This window comes from Schistocerca gregaria, chromosome 9, assembly GCF_023897955.1.
Source record: "Schistocerca gregaria isolate iqSchGreg1 chromosome 9, iqSchGreg1.2, whole genome shotgun sequence".
Classification (NCBI taxonomy): domain Eukaryota; kingdom Metazoa; phylum Arthropoda; class Insecta; order Orthoptera; family Acrididae; genus Schistocerca; species Schistocerca gregaria.
This window is the reverse complement of record NC_064928.1, coordinates 210,674,499-210,695,251: the sequence shown is the minus strand read 5'-3', so window position 1 is coordinate 210,695,251 and position 20,753 is coordinate 210,674,499. Positions and strand designations below refer to the sequence as shown.

General features: G+C 39.8%; 1 long non-coding RNA gene across 2 annotated transcripts in view; it reads left to right on the top strand.

Moving 5' to 3' along the window:
* The first annotated feature begins 6,697 nt into the window (after positions 1-6,697).
* The window catches only part of LOC126291927 (uncharacterized), a 185,194-nt gene continuing 171,138 nt past the window's right edge, over positions 6,698-20,753 (top strand). The window contains exons 1-2 of one of the 2 annotated variants that reach the window (XR_007551921.1): positions 6,698-6,817; positions 9,486-9,532. This is a non-coding gene — a long non-coding RNA (uncharacterized LOC126291927). The remainder of the gene's footprint in view (positions 6,818-9,485; positions 9,533-20,753) is intronic. The other variant, XR_007551922.1, reaches the window with a different exon arrangement.

Genomic DNA, 20,753 nt, shown 5'->3' with positions numbered 1-20,753 from the left:
TAGGATCCTACGCAGTGCCGTAGGGGACCGCACCGCCACTTCCCAGCAAATTAGGGACACTGTTGCTCCTGGGGTATCGGCGAGGACCATTCGCAACCGTCTCCATGAAGCTGGGCTACGGTCCCGCACACCGTTAGGCCGTCTTCAGCTCACGCCCCAACATCGTGCAGCCCGCCTCCACTGGTGTCGCGACAGGCGTGAATGGAGGGACGAATGGAGACGTGTCGTCTTCAGCAATGAGAGTCGCTTCTGCCTTGCTGCCAATGATGGTCGTATGCGTGTTTGGCGCCGTGCCGGTGAGCGCCACAATCAGGACTGCATACGACCGAGGCACACAGGGCCAACACCCGGCATCATGGTGTGGGGAGCGATCTCCTACACTGGCCGTACACATCTGGTGATCGTCGAGGGAACACTGAATAGTGCACGGTAGATCCAAACCATCATCGAACCCATCGTTCTACCATTTCTAGACCGGCAAGGGAACTTGCTGTTCCAACAGGACAATGCACGTCCGCATGTATCCCGTGCCACCCAACGTGCTCTAGAAGGTGTAAGTCAACTACCATGGCCAACAAGATCTCCGGATCTGTCCCCCATTGAGCATGTTTGGGACTGGATGAAGCGTCGTCTTACGTGGTCTGCACGTCCAGCACAAACGCTGGTCCAACTGAGGCGCCAGGTGGAAATGGCATGGCAAGACGTTCCGCAGGACTACATCCAGCATCTCTAGGATCGTCTCCATGGGAGAACAGCAGCCTGCACTGCTGCGATAGGTGGATATACATTGTACTAGTGCCGACCTCGTGCATGCTCTGTTGCCTGTGTTATGTGCCTGTGGTTCTGTCAGTGTGATCATGTGATGTATCTGACCCCAGGAATGTGTCAATAAATTTTCCCCTTCCTGGGACAATGAATTCACGGTGTTCTTATTTCAATTTCCAGGAGTGTATTTCTTCTCCATGGATTTTAATACGTACCCTGAATTTTTCTTTTGTTTCCTTCACTGCTTACTCAATATACTGATTGAATAACACCGGGGAGTGACTACAACCCTGTCTCACTCCCTTCCCAACCACTGCTTCCCTTTCATGTCCCTCGACTCTTATAACTGCCATCTGGTTTCTGTACAAATTGTAAATAACCTTTCACTCCCTTTCTCTTCAGACAGAACTCTCAGGTGTACACTACAGAATGTAAAGTTTAGATCTGGTGTACTAAGAGAACACATTGGTTCCCTCAAGATCAAACTGCATCTCATGTTACCAGAAGTAAACATGCAATTCTTATGATAGTGAGTTTGGTTTGACTCCACCATTGGAGTAATAACTGAGCATTTGTAATGTTAGTATACCACCTGCAAAATTTTGTTCTGAAAATGTTTACAATATGGAAGCATGCAATAAGTTGCAATTATACTTGGCCTTCTTTGCAAAGTTCATATGTCACGAATGCAACTGTTGCCCTTGTAAACGAATGGGAGGCATCGGTATGAAAATTCATCATTCGGTATCTGATACGTATGGGCAAAATCAAGCTCTATGGCTAGAGTTCTAAACTACTGCACGTAGGTGTATGAAATTAATATACTCTGGGTAGCATCCTGATGATAAGCGGAAGCTTATTTTGCTAGCTGATCCAACACATTTTAAAATGTTTGAGAAACAACTTTGTCAGTGGGCAATCACTCTTCCTTCCCCAAAATGTTATTGGAAACTGCCGTGGCAGAATGAGAGATGGTTCGGTTACTTCTGATTAACATTCAGACTGCTCCTGCCATTGAGTATGCTCTCAAGACAGGGAAACTTTCAGAGAAATGCTTTGATCACAGTATAGCTCTCAAAGGCTGTTCATAACTTGTTTTGTCTCATGACATACAGAGGTCCAACTATGGCAATTGCTGGTAGTAATAAACAAATGTAAGCAGTCAAGTAGATACAAGGATAAAAAGTGCCTGTTTACACCCTTTTGTGTGTTGCACTTCACCACCACCTTCGATCATTGCTTATTTTGCTTTCCTTTTATATTTTTTCTCTCTGGTCCCAAAAGTATTTGCAACTATCAGTATGTCACTTGATACGGGAAACATGTACATTACTTCGTTACAAACTCGCTTTGTTAATGAGTATATTCATTTATAAATTGGGAAGAAACAAAGGAGTCAAAATCTTCAGAATTATAGTGTGTCAATAAGAGTACAGTCTTATGTGGTGGGGTAGCAATACATGCAAAAACACCTCTTGCACCAAACTGTGGCAGGATAGATCTCAATACCCTTTGTGATGAAATGCATTTTGAAATGTCAAGTCTAATAATTGAGAGCCTTAAGCTAATGGTAGTAGTAGTGTACAGGCCACCTAGTGGAGACCCCCATATCTTTCTGGAGAAACTTGAGGAATCTTAATGCACATATGTATACTGACATGGAAAAAATACAATGTTGTCATTGGAGGGGATATCAATCAAGTTTTGATGTCCTGCAGGACAGAAAAACTGTGACAGAGCTCAAAAATGTGCTTCGACAATTTAATCTGTACTATGTTAACTGCAAACCTACCAGAGGCTCATCCTGTTAGACAATATATTTACAAATATTAAGAGAACTTGGTATATCCACTGATGTAATTAGTGTCCCTTTCTCGGACCATGATGCAGTATATCTTAGTCTTAATAATGTAACTTCAGACTGCACGAAACCAGAATCTAAAACTGTGATTACTAGACCAGTGAGCAGAGAGAGGATGGATAGTTCTAGACATGCCCTCACTTATTTCAGTTGGGAGACATGTTTTATTAGGCTTCAACACTGTTCAGCTGATATTGTATTCACAAAGTTTTTCTCCATTTTTTTTAAATGTATTTGAAAATAACATCCCTCTGAAAAAATGTACAGTGAATATTAGCAGTAATTACAAGAAAAGGAAAATGAAGGAATGGTATACTCAACAGTTAGGGCAACTGAAAAATTCTGTTATGCTGTATTATAGTCTGTCTAGAACCAGTAAATCACAAATGTATAAAGACCTGTATGCTGAAGCTAAATGCAAGTATATGAAGGCAATAAATGAAGCAAAGAATCTGCATAACGTAGTAAACATTGAAAAATCTAAAAATAAATGCAAGAAGGCCTCGAGTGTAATAAACGCCATTGCACACACTAAACACAAAGAGCAAATTGCCATCACCCCAGAAGAATTTAATAAATATTGCATTCAGTCCATTGAAGAAATGCACTTAGTATTATGGACAGCTGCTTTGAAAAGCTTCCCCCAAGCACATTCACTTTCACAGAAGTGAGTCCAAATAATATCCTAAAAATAGTGAAAAACTTCAAACCTTCAGTTAGTGTCGATTACTATGATATGTCATGTAATTTGTTGAAAGATGTTAGTGATTGTATGATTTATCCTTTAAACTTTTATGTTAACAAATGCCTAGTTGAAAGTAAGTTCCCCGAAATACTAAAAATTTCTAGAGTTGTGCCCATATACAAATAAGGGGAAAAGAACTGCCGCACTAATTACAGACCCATATCCATAACCCCAGTTTTTTCAAAAATTTTGGAAAGGATTATGTATGAGCAAGTTAGCGCCTACTTGGGTAAACTAAATATAATTAGTGATAAATAGTTTGGATTTAGGAAAGGTAAATCCACAACGGATGCAATTGACTCCCTCGTAAAATTAGTCCTAGATGTGTTCGAGGCTAGGGACTATGCCCAGGCTACATTTTGTGACCTGAGCAGGGCCTTTGACTGTGTAGAGCATGACACTGTGCTGAATAAGCTAGTTTACTATGATTTTTAAGACAACAGTATATATATGTTCAGGTCTTTTCTAGAGAACCGCCAACAAATTGTGTGTATTGGTAGGGAGAAATGAAATTTGGTTAATGTTAGGTACAGAGTGCCTCAAGGGTCTGTGCTTGGACCTTTACTGTTTATACTAATGATTAATGACCTCCCTTATTCATAAATTCTCATACAGTATTGTATGCCGATGACACAACTTTTCTACATAAAAGCTCTGATCTAGGTACACTGAAAACACTGACCGAAAATACCCTTGCTCAGTCCTCATTATGGATCAAAGCTAATGGCTTCTTGCTAAATGAAAACAAAACCCAGACACTTTACTTTAGCCTCAAAGAGATTCCTAACTACCAGGAATTAGGAGCTGTTCAATTTTTAGGTGTTACTATTGACAATAAATTGACGTGGGAACCACACATTAAAAATATATTGGCTAGGCTTTCAAGAGTTATTTATTTAATCAGAAATTTAAAAAGACATGTTCCCAATGACTATGTGAGATGAGCATATTTTGCCTTTTTCCAAAGCATCATCTCTTATGGAATTTTACTGTGGGGTAGTAGCTGTCATGTAAATGACATTTTGCTTTTGCAGAAGAAAGTAATAACAATAATAACGGATTCTGATAAAAGAGAAGACTGTAAACCTCTGCTCATTAAATTGCAGTGTCTTGACAGTAGTAAACTTGTTCATCTACAATGTTTTAATGTACATTAGAAACAATGTGTCCAATTTTGTGTTGAGAAGTGATATCCATAGCCATAATACTAGAAACATAACATCTGTAGACGTACCATATCATACATTATCAAAATCGCATAACTCTTACCTAGTTCTTGGACTAAGGATATTTAATAGACTAAGTGCTGACTTTAAAGAACTGCCCGTAAATATCTTTAAAGCTAAATTATACAAGCTACTAGTGAACAATCCGGTTTACACCACTGATGAATTCTTTGAAGATGAAAATATTGTATTCTAACGTGTACCTATTTTATGTAAACGAATTTACATCGATATAGTAGTTTATGTCGAAATATATGCTCTTGACTTAGTCTATTGCTGTCATCAGCTGAACGACAGTAAAATTATTATTATTATTATGTTCGCCAACTTGGTTGCGTTATAAAGCCCGGTCCACACGCAACGATCTGTCTGCGCAGACATTGGCGCAGATATCTGTACATGGAAAAGATTGCTGCAAATGTGGTGTGTTCACACGACACAACCCCAATCTACTACTCGCCCGCCATCTGTCGGTGTAGAAAAGAAATGTCAGTGACAAGCGACTACGCTCCCCGTAAACGTCAAAAACTTAATTCAGTTAAATTTGAAATATAGAAATGGAAGAAGTTCTGTTGTGGTCTGTGTTCGCAAGTTGTGTTGCAAAAAACATTCAGACCAACCGCAGGAAACAGAGAAGGCGGTCAAAATGGTGCTGACAGTGGCTGCTAAAGCGAAAGCAGTTTTCTCACGTACATTTACAGCGAGAGTTGCAGGGCGAACCTGTTTTGTTTTACATTACCTCGTGTTCCATTTCCTGGCACATTGACACTCCAATTTCATCTTCAGTTGCACTCCTGCTTGGTCTCGGCGTTTCTTGATCACTAAGAAAGCCAAGCAGATCAAAATACCATAACGTTGGCTGGTATACTTGATCTACTCTTACACCAGATCTTCTAGATTTCTGAACTTTGGATAACTCTTTTCGGTAAACAGTTCGCTGACAGACTTAATTTACTTGACTTGCCTTCATGAACTTATCCTTCAGGACAGTGTAAATAGCTTCACATGTGTTGGGTATTATTTTACTTAATGCTTGTTTCGATATTGCGGTTGATAATTCCAAATCCTTGTAGCTCCTTCCTGCTGCTAGGAATCTTAATGTTACGCTAGCCGTTTATGAGGAGAAATTGCCTTTCTCATACAAGTATTTTTTCTCATAACATGAGGGGTTACAGGCCTTAAGAGATAATTATAAGTTTCGACATCCATCTGCAAATAATTTCGCCAGTTCGCTACGATTTTTTTCTTTTTTTATTACTGTTTCTCTGTTTGCCGAGGCGTCAACTGCCCGCAATTTTTCAATTAGAGCATTGTATGCTGCAGTCTTTTTGTCTTGGGTCACTATATTCTTTACTTTTAACCTTCCACAAACATGGGTGGTTTCTATATATTTGAATGAATTCACTTCCAAACTCTCGATAACACTGACGAGTATCAGTCATTTTAATGTCCTATGCGCACAAATACAAACACTGGACTGAGCAAACAGCTGTTTCGCGCCAGATTTGCGGCGATCTCCTGTCCACACGCTCCAACTTGTCTGCGCAGATGTGGTTTGAACCCACAGATTTGAAAGGTTTCGCTCAAACCTCCAACTCCAACTTCCAGGTTTGCACACACTTCAGGTTGGCGCAAATCTTCTGTCCACATGCAACGATCTGTCTGCGCAGATGTAATGTGCGCAGACATTTGCGCAGACAGATTGTTGCGTAGTGTGCTGGAGTTGGCAACGACCATTGATAGCTGGGAATTATGTGATGTTCGTATGAATGCAAACGTTTTGTTACGAAATTTTCGCTTTATGGGGAAAATTAATTAATTCATTGTGCAGACGAGGGTACACACAATAATATGGCAGTCAATGAGCAGGATCAGCATTAATTATTTGCGTCATGACCAGTCGTTGCCAACATCAGCACGTTTCGCCGACGCTGTCATAAGTAAAATTTTACCAGGAAAATAAGATGACTTTTTTATTTTTAAAAAGCCAAATACGTTGTTGTAACCCATGTCCCTGTCTGGTCTCTCTGAAAAGCAGACCATTCAACCCTACTCAGAGATTAATGGCGATAGGGTTGGCAACATTGAAGCAAAGTTGAGTCACTGATTGCAGCCAAGGCTGAGCGCGGAGTTTCATTCTGTCTTGTTGTCCGCCAGTGTGAAGTGTGATCGATGGAACATGGTTGAGTTAATAGAACTTGGTGAGCTGAAGAATTAGCAGTAAGTAAAAAGAGAGGACGGTTGGCTAACACAGGAAAATAGTGTGCTCATAGCGTTTTGCTTTTGGATTGGCTGTAGTTGTACACTTTCCGGTTCACGAATTCCGTGTTTTGTTCACCCATTACGGAGATTTTAAGTAATTCTGCGTCGCATATATATATTTATTTATTCCGTAGCAAAATAGCTTTCGTGTTAGCTACTAGATGTATAAATAAATCGAAATGGCGCTGATGTTTAAAGTTGTAAAGCCTAGGTCACATTAACTTCATAATTATACTTCAACCGGTATTGTAATAATAGTGTAAGCATCTGCACGATGTTATCCACGTACTGGTCTTAAAGATTTCGCCTTCTTCAGAGTAATGGTATATAAAGTGTGGGTAATTTGTAGGTTGGTTTGTTTATCCGGCAGTATAACGCCGTCTATATTTTGCTGTTGATACCATACGTGTTCTTGAATCCAGTAAAGTCTCTCGTTACTTAATTTATAATAATGATGCTGGTCGCATGTTTGGGTATAGATTGTAAGGCAAATGTTCTATTCGATATCTGACACCTTTTTGTCTCCATATGCTGTTATTTACGTTCTGTGAGGATGGTTGTAGATGTCAACAGAAAGTTACATACCGGTAGATAATTTTACAGAATGTTTTGCAACTTCCGTCAGTATTGCTATATTAATAGATATGCGTCTTTTACCAGTTATGACTGCATCAAAAGTACATAACGATATGTATAGCTGTACGAGTAGTATTGTTTTTCATATAACACTATTATTATTATGCTTATGTTTTGAGTTAGATAAATACTTTACTACTAGTTTTTCAGAAGTGCGAGATTTCAACTCTTTACATCTGGTTTTCTAATAATGACTTGACCAGTTCGTCGACATACTACTCAATTTTATTTCTCAAGTTACATCTATCAATAAAGGATAAGTGCTGTCAGATGCCTTAGATGGATCCAAAAACATGCTGTTACTTTCTTGCCCGTGTCTAGTGCTTGGAGTGCAACTCCAATAAACTGCACTATAGTTGACTGTTTACCTCTTGCAGGCCTGAAAGTGAATTGTTGATTGCAGGGAAGGTTGTGTTTATGTAGGTATGTCATTAGGCAAGTTTTCATTTCTATAGTTTCATAAATGCTAGATAATGAAGAAATTGGTGTGGTTTTTCTAAATTTTTTTGCATCACCAAAATTTAGTATTGGTATTACTTCTGCTGGTTTCGTGTATGCAGGAAAGCGGTCAGATTGTAAGGTTCATTAATTACTATTGTTGAGTTTTTATGTGTATGCATTTAAGGACATTGACTGGGATATCATGTAAGCCTGCGAATTTTTTGTTTAAATTGCATATTTTCTTTGCTTTGAGAAAGCACCATTGTGAGTGGTGGCTAGTCCTTCAGGTGAAAAACACCTGGAGATTTCTCTTGCGATTCCCTAGCAATGTGACTTGAGTGGTTCCTTTGAGTTGTAGATCTGCATCTGTGCTGTTTCCAGGTGTGTTTTTTTTTTACCAATAATTCCTCTTTCCTGAGATAGCTTTGCTTGCATTATCTGCTTTCAGTGATGTAGTCTATAAGCATTTTGCAGGTTGCAGTAATTTTCTGTGTTCTTAGGTAATGGTTGTAAAAATTGGGGTCAGTCTGGCTATTTTTGATAACTGACATGGTATTGTTTCTGCCAAGTTGCTTTTGTATGCATTCAGTTTAGCAGACTTTCTTCATCTTTCTCTTGCTTTCACTGTAGGTGTGTTTTAGACTTCGCATTTCAGTGCTGCTCTTTCTATGGGATGGCATCAGCTTCTTACTGAAAGCCTCATTCATTTTCCTTGACACTGATGAGGCATGAGTAAATTGATCATTTCCCTAAGAGGTGCTCCGTTCTTTTGGTATGATCCTGACCATCTTTTTGTCGCATTAATTTGTGTGTATCAGTAGGGGTGCCACCATCACAGCAGCACTGTGCAAACTGTCATTGATACTTCACTGTGAAATGTGAAGCTCAGCTGTCTGACAGCCTTCATTTTATCCTGGCATTCAGTGTTGCTGAGGCAGCATATAAGATCATGTCTTTTCTCTGTAAATTTTAATTTTTGATCTACCACTCTTCATTGTTTCCAGAGAGCACACCTGTTGCTGCTGCTACAGCATGTGTAGCACTTTTTTCCTTTGGCAGAAAGAGTAGTGTTCACAGAAAACAGTAACACCTTATTACAAACTGTCACTGATATAAATCAGGAACAGTATTTAGTCAGAGGGACATACGTTGCATTAGGCTTCCATTGACTAGGAACTAATTCAGTGGATTATTTATAAATACTGTAAACAATGTCTCAAAAGTTGTTGGCCAACTAAACCACAGTGAATTAAAGCTTTTGATACAGTGCAATATGAGTAACTGCTGATTCAAATAATGGCTTTGATTAAAATTTACTGGTACTTGATTTATTCTAAAGATTAATTCACACTTAAGTAGTTTGAATGCATGAATAGTTGGGCACAGGTCCTGTTTAGTACTTTCCATAAATATAAAGGCTACACAGTGGAAATAAATGTTTTCTACAACTGTGCATGTAACTGCTAAAAGTGTCGGTAAGATTAATTGATTTTACCTTCTGTTCAAATATTTGTGGCAATGTAATGATCTGTGCTTTTTTCCCTTCCAGATTGTCCATGCTGTCAACATTTCTGACGAGATAAAGACGATGTACCGGTAATGTATCTGCATGTTACATAAGCACATCTTGTGCTGAAGGCATGTTAGATTAGTTATTAATGCCTGTCATTTTCCTGTGTTTTCCTTGGAGTTGCTGTTTGTCATTCAACAGCAGTATGCCACTTATTCATGCAGCTATACCTCAATGTCTGTTCTTGATCCTAGTGTTACTGCACATAAGCACATTTCAGTTACTGTTAGAGGCACAATAAACTGCTTAGAAATGGTTAAGCCAAGAAACATTAGCTATCTTAAGTCAAATGCTTTGTCTTTAGATATTAAATGCACTTTCCTATTGAAACAGTAACAGTAGGCCAATGTATTGAAGTTTGCTTTTTCAATAAAGCAAGCAGTTTGTTAAAATACTGAACTTCAACTATGTTGAATGGGTGGTAGGCTTATATTTTGTGAAGTCTGTTTTTCTGTAATATTGAGTTTCTTTAAGATCCAACAGATTCTGTAGTGATTTTACAGTAGCTATTGTCTCTCAGAAAAAGACCTATTGATAAATGCTGTAGAGCTCTGACTTGGAAGGTCACCTGAAAATGTCATCACTGGTACAATTTGTTGTAAGAACATGGTGGGATACATAAGGTAAAAAGATTTAGAGATCTCATTACTAATTTCATATAAATGTGTCATGTTAGATGTTGCACAAATATAAGAGCTCTTGATGGGGAGTGAGTTTTTCCTTGATCATGCTATATAGCACAAGCCAGTGAAGGTTTGTCGCGGCTTGACCTAATAATTAACTATTCATCCAATAACCACAATCCCAGCAAAAGACCCATGAATCTGAAAACATCAGTGTTCCATTGGGCAAGCTCATAATTCCTGCAGATTGAACACAAGACAGGATATTAAATATCTTGGGTTTAGAACTGAAAATGCAAAAAATATCCACAGCGTAAAATCTCTTTCCAAAACACATTTTCCAATATGATTTATTGTGATTGTTGGGAAACATGATATTGAGAGATTAATGGTTTTATACATGGTTTTCATCCTAATACCAGATTTGGTGTTAATCAGTAGTTGATCATGAAGCAGAAGGAAGATAAAATATGTAAACCGGTGGCTAGTGTAGTACGAAACATAATAGTAGTGACACTGATGGGGAGCATAGCCAGATGCCAAGTTCAGTTCAGATAGATGTATGTAGGGGTAATTTCACTATATCGATTTTATACTGGGAATAATCAGTTTTATTTTACCGCACAAACGCAGTACGTACATACATTAACGTGGGAAACGAACATTGACTGTTTCCTCCGAAGAACCTCACTCTTACAGAGAATGTTTGTGTCCTATTGACTTGACACTCCCCCCCCCCCCCCCCCTCGAAGTGCGGAGCGCCCTGTATGGTGGGGTACTTAAACTTCACCTCCCAGCCTGCCCAAGTCCAGATAGTGCGGGAGTGGGTGCTGCTTGATGATTCCGCTGCTGCTGCGTCAGGTCCCCTGGTGTGGAGCTCCGGTGTGGGTTCGTTGCGAGTTGTGCCTGAGGTTGTCTGTGAGATTGCAGTCGGTGCTGTCATTGTCCGAGCGAGTTTTACCCGCTCAATGGAAACCTTGGTCGACTTTACCTGGAGGAAGATATCCATTGTGTGCGCGCCCCGTCCTAGCACTTGGTACGGTCCAGTGTATGGTGGCTGTAAAGAATGATGGGCCAGGTCTGTGCGGAGCATGATGTGGGAACAAGTATCGAAGGACTTGGGTATGAACACTGGGTGCATGCCATGCTGAGACATCGGGACTGCACATAGCATCTCTGCCTGCTTCCTCATTTGTTTCAAGAGTTGGGGTAGTTGTCTCATCTGGGAGAGGAACTGGTGCGAGGAATTCTGCTGGAACACATAGTGGTTCTCCATATACGAAATCTGCCGAGGGACGACTGATGTCTGTTTTCAATGCGGTCCATAACCCCCAGCAAAACCAATGGCAATGCTCGAGTCAGTCCTCGTGGCACATCAGAGCAGCCTTTGAAGTAGCTAGTTGACTGGTTACGTTGGAAGCCGCAGGATTTAGACCGTCGTTGGAACGGTGTCGACTCAAAATGGCGTCCTTGGTAGCGAAATATTGGCACCCAAAATGAGCTACCCAAGTTTCCAAGAATGCCCGTGCAGTAGTATCTGCGGAAATGTCCCTTACTGGTGTAGACTCTGCCCACCGTGTGCAACAGTCCACAGCTGTAAGCAAGTACCTATAACCTTCTGAAGGGGGGAGGGGTCCAACCAAGTAAATGTGTAAATGCCCAAAACGTGCTGTTGGGGTTGGGAATTGTCCTACTGGTATGTGAACATTGCATCCCACTTTGCTACGTTGACACTGATAGCAGCTGTGGGCCCACTCCCATGTATCTTTCTTGAAGGTCACACAAAATGGTCTGTCACTAACTTCACTGAGGCATTGGATTTTGGGTGTGCCAGGTTGTGAATGCTGTCAAATACCTTTCGTCGGAACTGGGGACTCGTGTATGGGCGTGGTTTAACCATTGATGTGTCGCACCATATCTGAAATGGGTTGCAGGGGGTGTCCACAAGTTGTGAATGTAGGCCAGTGGAAGAGTCCACCCACAAGGACTGCAGCTGCACATTATTTATTTATTTACCTTTTCTCTGTGTGGAGCCATCGTAATGATGGCTTTTGCAAATGTTAGACTTAATACTATGGTTATATTTACACTTATAAAATACACTATTCTGTAGCTGTTTCTTCTTCTATTTTTTTTTTTACATTTATCACATTACAGCTGATATGCTAATGCCTCATGTTACAATCACTACCTCAAAATTCGTTGAGAGAATATAAACATTTTTCTATTAGAAAAGATTTTAATTTTGTTTTGAAAACATTTCCCGTGTACGTTCTTAGTGTTTGGTAGCTTGGTATACCAAATCAAACCACTGATATATGGACTTCTATCAATCATTTTTAACATTGTTCTGTTATGGAAATAGTTACTTTTTCTAGTGTTATCATGTACATCGCTGCCCTTGATAGCTGCTGTTGGTTAACTTATAAAAAATACAACTATTTTGAAGATGTAGAGAGAATATATTGTCAGATATTTGTGCTGCACAAACATTTCGTGACATGAATCTCTGTCCCATCCCATGTATGTCTTATTGCTCTTTTCTGTAGTAGTAGTATTCTTTTTAGATGTACATCAGCTGCATAGTCTCACAGTTCAATTCCGTAATTGAGAAGGGGGTTAAGTTTTCCATAATGTACAAATTTCAGTGCTTGGTTAGGAACTATCTTTGCGAGCTGGCTGAAGAGATATATGGTACTACTGGCTTTTCAGCATACGAAATTAATGTGGTACGTCCACCGCAAATTTTCATAAACATACACACCCAGGAATTTACAGTGAGTATTTTCTGTTGCAGAGATATTACACACACACACACACACACACACACACACACACACACACACACACACACACACACACACACACACACACTCTATTCATATTGTTGTGGTGAGAACTGCCTGGTTGAAATGTTGGTAGTTGAGATTTGGTGACATTCACCTCGAGTCCCTGCTCACTGAACTATTTTGTTACTTCAGTTACACCACTAGTAGCAAGAGATTCTAGCACATTAGATTCACTCCCATAGAATAAGATTGACGTGTCATCTACATAGCTTACAATATGGGAGTTAATGGGTTGTGCAATGTTGTTAATATAGATAAGGGAGAGGGTCCAAGTATTGAGCCCTGTGGTACACCTTGTAATACAGGTTCACTGGTGGACTGGGAGTTCATGATTTTATTATCTAGCTTGTATGACAATTTAGTGTTTTGCTTAAGATTCAGCAGGTATGTGGTTATAAGATTCATGGCTTGATCCCCAATACTAGGAGTTCAGCTTTTTAAGAAGTATCCCATGGTTTGTCGTATCAAATGCTCTTGTCAGGTCCAAAAATATACATGCAGTCTGCATCTTTTGGTCCAACAGACAGTAAACTTTGTAGATGAACTGTGTAACTGCTTTGGTTGTACTTAGCTCTTTTCTGAAGCCATGCTGCGAATCTACAAGCAGTTTGTTTTGTGAAAAAGGCACTTAGCTGAGAGAGGATAATGCTTTCAAATATCTTACTAAAAGTTGGAATTAATGATACTGGTCTGTAGTTGGAGACGTCTTTCTTATTCCCTTTTTATACACTGGTTTCACTACATTCATTTTTAGAACCATTGGATACATGTTTCCTCTAATGCTGCAATTAACCAGGTAAGAGGTTTAGAGATTTATTTTAAGCACGCTTTAGTAATAGTACTGGATACACCATCCCGTCCAGATGAAGTTTTCTTTAGCATGTATATTGCCCTCAAATTTCCTGCTCATTCACTTCCACAAATTCAAATTCGGTACACTGGGTGAGATGGCATTGGGTCTCTATCTGTTAATCTATAATATGGGTTGATTGTTCACCAGAAATGTAGTAGTTATTAAAAATTTTATATAGTATCTGGGTCTTTTATAATGTTACCATCATGTCTTATGCTGAGTGGTTCCACGTTCATCTTGTTGGGACCTTTTTGGTATTTGTCAATCAATTTCCAAGATGCTTTGCTTATGTTAATCTGCTTTCTTAGGTGGACAATTTCAGTTTTAAAAGTTTGCTTAGCCCTATTGTATTTTTCCTCGAAAACTTGCATAGCAGTAGCTTTATAAAGCTGGTTTAGATCATGTACTTTGTGCCTGAGCATAATCGGATTTGTTGGGAGTTTGTCTAGGATTACTTCCATTTTGACAGTGTTTAACTACCTTCTGGATTTGACTGGACAACTATATTCATAATGATGCAGTAGGGTTGAGTAGAATTCATTCAATTTCTCATCCTACCCTTTTACCTGGTACACAGAATCCCATTTCTCATTCGCTAGTTTGTCTTTAAGAGCATTAATATTTGAGGTATTTAGCATTCCTTTATGTAGCACAATTTTTATTTTAGGCACAACTGAATTGTTGTATTCTATCACCTGACAGAAGTGGCCAGAATAAAGAAAATCTGAGTTACTGTAATTTACCTTATCTATAACATCTTTGTTGATTATGCTATAATCTATTCTAGTGGAATGTGTGTCCGTCACTCTGGTGTCAGAGTTCACTATATTTACAAGATTGTATGAGGTCAGTACATCACTGAGTATAAAGTTTACTATACTATTTGAGTTTGCATCTATATTAGTCACCTAATATAAGTAAGGTAATTAGAACCAGCCTGACCAATAACACAACCAAGTTTATCCACAAACAGCATTACATCAGCAATTGGTGGCCTATATACGCCAATTACTTTATGCTATGGTAACTTAAGATCATTACTGCAGAGTACCCATTTCTTTGAACTTGCATTCCCACTGAAAACATTAACCACACAGGGAAACTCTAGAACAAACAGCTGGATCACAAAGGGAATAAGGGTTTACGAAAAGACATACTGCATGAAATATGTAACTCAAAAAATTCCTCACCTGTAGTATGTGCATACTATAAAAATACTCTGTGGAGAATACAGAGAACCTTGCAAAAATATAACACTATCATAAAAAATAAAACGTAAAAAATCCCTTAGAAGTAGCCAACACATTTAACAACTCACAGGTGTTGCTGAAAATGTTACAATCAAACTTTAAGAGCACCCAGGCAAATGAATATAAAATAAGTGCACGTAGAGGTTCAATGTACATCAGTTCTGTTTCTCAAGATGAAGTAGCTAAAGCAATAAAAGGACTAAGAAATTCCAAATCGGCAGGTATTGATGGTATACTTGCAACAGTGTTAAAGAGGAGCACTTCAAACCTAATTGAAGTACTCGCACACTTATGCGACTGCTCACTTCAGGCAGGCACTTTCCCTGATGTGTTGAAAACATCAAAAGTTATTCCTGTATATAAAAAAGGGGATATAGACAATGTAAATAACTACAGACCCATCATAATTTCATCCTGCATCACTAAAGTACTGGAAAAAGTTATGTATGAGAAACTTATGAAATTTATAAATAAAAACAGCATCTTATGTAATAAACATGTATTCAGAAATTAGAGGCCAGCGACAACTGCTGTGTGAGTGCATCAGTTCCATCCTAAACCTGATGGACAGAAAACAGGAAACAATAGGAGTCTTTATTGACTTGTCAAAAGCTTTTGACATGGTGAACAATAAAATTCTGCTATCAAAGCTAGAAAGATACGGTATTTGAGGTCTGTCCAACAAGTGGATCAGTTCCTTCCTGACTAATCGTATGCAGGCAGTGTGCGTCAAGCACACAAATATTGAACTAAAAACTGTATCTAATCACTTATCTGACTATAAACAAATAAAATGTGGAGTACCCCAAGGATCCATATTGGGATCCCCTTCTGTTTCTTCGGTACATAAATGATCTAAGCTTAAATATTAATGCACACAAAAAATCATATTTGCAGATGACACCATGATTCTACTAAAAGGAGACGGTAATGAACAGTTACAGCAGACAGTAAACACGGTCACGAAACAACTTAGGAGCTAGGCACAGAGTAATCCGCTTGTAATAAACAGTAAGAAAACCGGTGCTCTAAAATTCCACAATGTTCCTAACAAGGACATGTTTATCCCATCAGTCTCTATCTATGATGAACCAGTTGGTAACAGTAATGAAACCAAATTCTTAGGATTTTGGCTGCAGAGTAACATCAGATGGAATAAGCATATTGAACATCTCAATGCAGAACTGAGCAAAACATCTTACCTTCTTTGTTCATTAAAATCATGCTGTAGTGAGAAAACACTATTGAATGCATATCATGTGTACTTTCATTCACGTCTTAGATATGGGGTCACCTTCTGGGGAAACTCTAAAACAGCTAATAGCACTTTTAAACTACAAAAAAGGGCCATTAGAATCTTGTTTGGGTCCAAGCCTAGAGACTCTTGTAAACCCCTGTTTAAGAAATCCGGTATTCCTCCATTACCATGTGTACACATTATGGAAACCCTTTTGTTCTTTAAATTAAATGCAATAGGCAAGGACCGGAGACTGCAAAAAAACTGATATACATGGGCACTTTACCAGACAAAACAAACTTACATATGACTCAGATCAGCACAGCACTGTGCCAAAAAGGTACTTTTCACATGGGAGTTAAGCTTTATAACAAACTTCCTGAAAACATAAAAGCTATCACTGAGGTCAATACATTTGGAAAATCTCTAGTCATATTTACAGCCCTCCTTTTAGTCCATTGAATATTTAAATTAATGAAATGTTATATAAATACTTAAGTGTATTATTGTAAGCGTAAATATGTATGCCCTGAAATATACTTTCAGCCTGTATATTTATAACATGACTTGTCAAGTGTCTTAAGCAGAAACTGCTATGTAGACAACAGGACCAATAAAATACAATCTACAATACCAGTTATTTGCAATTGATCCTTCTTTGGTGTGGTGTTCAAGAAAGGATTTTTTAGCTTCTATATCCTTAACATAAATGGCCACACCACCACCTTTATGGTTTTGCCTACAGTAACTTATTTGCTAGTATGTAACCTTCTAATCTACAATAAATTATTTCACTGCATTTTGGACCATGTTCCGTTATTACTAGTACATGTGGCAAGTGTTCCTCTGTGAATATTTGTAGAATGTCTAGTTTGTTTCTGAGATATTGCACATTTAAGTGCATTAACTTTAAGGGCGTTACCCCTTCTTGTTTATTAACCATATTGCATGAATCAAAATTGTTTGAGTTACACTTTTTACAACATTTTGCAGACACTGGTCTTTTTAGAACTGACCTGCAATGATTGATCACTTATTTCACAGCCTGGGTTTTCTTTGCACGAACGGGACTCAGTAATAACTGAAATACATCCCTGAAAACTATTATTATGGTCCTTTATTCTAAAGAAGTCTCGTGGTTGTAGCCCAGAGCAATTGGAGCTTTCTTCACACAGTTAGCTTATGTGGGAAACTAGCTTGGCCTTTCCTTTCCTATTTAAGTGGAATCCGTGTTTTGTATGTTCATCACGACTCATCTTAATTAAATCTATCAAATGTACATGGCTAAATTTATCACACAGTTTCTGTAGCTCAGAATTGTAGTGTCAAATCTCCTTGTTTACACAAAACAGTGGTAAATCATGTCCACTGGCACGTTTGTGGTGACTATGTTCGTTTGATATAGTTTTGGTAATATGTTAAGGAAGCATCGCAGGGCTGTCTTGCTTTCGTTTTCGTATACGTCATTGCCGCTGCCAATAATCACAACGTGAGCATCTTTGTTAAATTGACTTGTTTCTGTTGTAATATTCTCCACCACTGCATTTAACATTGCACTATGCTTCATTTTCGTGAAAACTGAATGCTTTGAAGTCTTAATTTTGTGAAAATGTTTGGATAGATTTTTTCCAAGACTGTTGGCATACAGAAGCAGCTCTTTGGTGCATCTTAAGGTTGGCAAGTTCTTTTCTGGTTCTTTAGTGGGAGTTTCGTGATTACTTTCTGGTTCGTTAATGTCTGTTGCGTTACTGCAATCTGCTACTAGTGCTGAGAATTTGTTTGATAATGGTATCACTAGGGCTGTACTTACATGTGGTTCTTGCTTGCTTGTTTTTTAACGGCACACGCCACATTTTCTGCGCGGAATGACTGTTAACAACGGCGTTGCCTAGAGTTAGATAATTCCAATCCACTGCTTTATATTTAGTTTCTAACTCTTGATGTCTCCTCAAAAGTTCTTGATATTTTGTATTGATTGACACTAAATCATCTGTTAACATGCTTATCTCTTTGGTCTTCAGCGTGTTTGTTAATTCATTTTCCGTGGCACTTAAGAAGCACTGTCGGCATGTCCAGTCATGTTCATCTTTTATATATTTCAAATTGACTTTGACGCATTTATCGTGGTACCAGTACTTGCAGTCGGCACTCAGGATACCTATTTTGACCTTCACGCAAATTTTACAAACCTCACTATCACTTTTTAAAGAAACTGAGACATCACTAAACGAAAAATGTTCACTCAATGCCATCTTGCGTGGTCTGAAGCCTGTGCCCTTGCCAATTCGGAATAATCCAACATTGGACTTATCCCATTAATGTGCAAGAAATAGTCTGCCACAATGTTGTCGGCACCATGGATGTGCTGCAAGTCTGTTAAAAACTGGCATATAAACTCCATATGGCGGGCCTAGCGGGGAACATGAATCGCTGATTTTGTAGGAAGCTGCCACGAGTGGTTTATGGTCAGTGTATATGGTGAATTGCCTGCCCCCAACGAAAGGGCAGAAGTGCCTGACACTTTCATACATTGCAAGGAGTTCCCTGTCGTATGCACTCAGTTTGACTCGTCTATAGGTTTTGCGAGAAACATGCCAATGACCCTTCACTCTCTGGTGCAGTGCTGCACCGATTGCAACTTGGCTTGCGTCCACTACTAGGGCTAGCTGAGCTCCTGGTGCAGGGTGTGCAAGCCCCACTGCATTGTGAAGGCTGTTTTGCAGTGCCTTGAAAGCAGAATCCATCTCAGGTGTCTATGGGAGTGTCCAGCCAAGGCATTGTTCAGTGGCATCTGGATTGCTGCCGTTCCAGGGAGGTGGCGACGAAAGAAATTTAAAATTCCTAGGAATCGTCGGAGATCGTGGTAGTTTTGAGGCCGTGGTAGGTTACACAACTCCAAATGCCCTGAGCTGACACTTCATAACCCAGGAAGGTAATCACGGGTTACCCAGACACACACTTGTCCTTCTGAAGTGTTATTCCATGAGCACTAAGCCTGCTTTGCATCTCGTTTATGATTTGCACCTCGTTTACGCGTTTCTGATGGTCAGAAACATTCCCCGAAAACATCAGAATATTGTCTAAATAAGTGAAACGATATGGTAGCCCTCTTGGCACGCTGCCCAGAAACTGTTTCCATGTGTGGGCAGCATTTTTCAGCCTGAATAAAGATTCAAACAGCCCAAACGGGGTTGTCACTGCAGTCTTTGGTATGTCCTGCTCTGCCATTGGGACCTAATTATAAGTCTTACGGCAGTCTATAACATTGAATATGGTCGCCCTGGCCAGTGAATAGGTGAAATCCTGTATATGTGGCGCAGGATATCTGTCTGGAACAGTTTGGGCATTCACAGCTTGATAATTACCGCATGGGTGCCATGACCCATAATTTTTATGGGCGAGGTGCAGAGGAGAGGACCACGGACTGTTGGATGGCTGTATAGTTCCTTCTTGTAGCATCTCGTTGAAAATGGTCTCGGTTTCTCGCAAGTGGTAGGGTGCAAGCCTGCGAACATGTGAAGACTGGTGGGCCTGGAGTTGTACGGATGTGGTGCTCCGTCTCATGCTTTGCCCTGTTTTTTCTTGTTCCACGTTGTGGCTTGGGTGTCACCTTTGTGGCTGAAAGAGCAAGAGCCTGTTGTGCTGTCAACTGTTTTGATGTCATTTGAGCCATCTGCAGGTCAGATTCCTTCGTCGCTATGGTGTCCTCCCAGGTGGATGTGCTGATGCTATCTACCCTCGGGCATCCTTGTATTCCTTGGTTAACCCATCCATTGGCAGAATGGACGAGTTGTGACTTGTGTAAATCGGCGGACAGTGCATGTTCTGCCAGGAAATCAACACCTAGTATAGGTTGGTCGATATCGGCAATAATGAAGGTCCAATTGCATTTTTCTGTTAGCTAAATGTCCACTGTCAATATTTTCTGTCCGTATTTGTGGATGACTGAATTGTTGACTGCTTTCAGAATGGTCTCTTCGGCACGTTTGTCTGAAGGGAAGAAGTTTACAGGCAGTGCTGACATCTAAGCCGGCGTCAACCAAAAACATACATCCTTCAGAGTGATAAGGAATGAAAAGTCTTTGTGAAGCTGTGGGAGAAGGAAATCCGCATAATGTAGGCGGCTTGTGCTGAAATGGGGGGGTGTTCTCCTCCCATGCATCTGTGAGTTTAGGTGCTGTTGTTGTCATGATTGGCTGCGACTAAAGCAGGCAGTGGAAGGCATTTGGGCCGTGGGATGCATTTGGGTGCGAGCAGTGCCGTACACTTCGTAGCTTGCGGGCTGAAACGCTGGTGGAACCAGCAATAACCGGTGCCGTTGTTTGCGTGACACTGTGGGCGTGTCGGCTGGCAATGACGCAAATGTGCGTGTCAGCTGCTGCAACGTCATGTGGCTCTGACCACTGCAGCTGGGTGGTCAGCTGACAGACGGCAA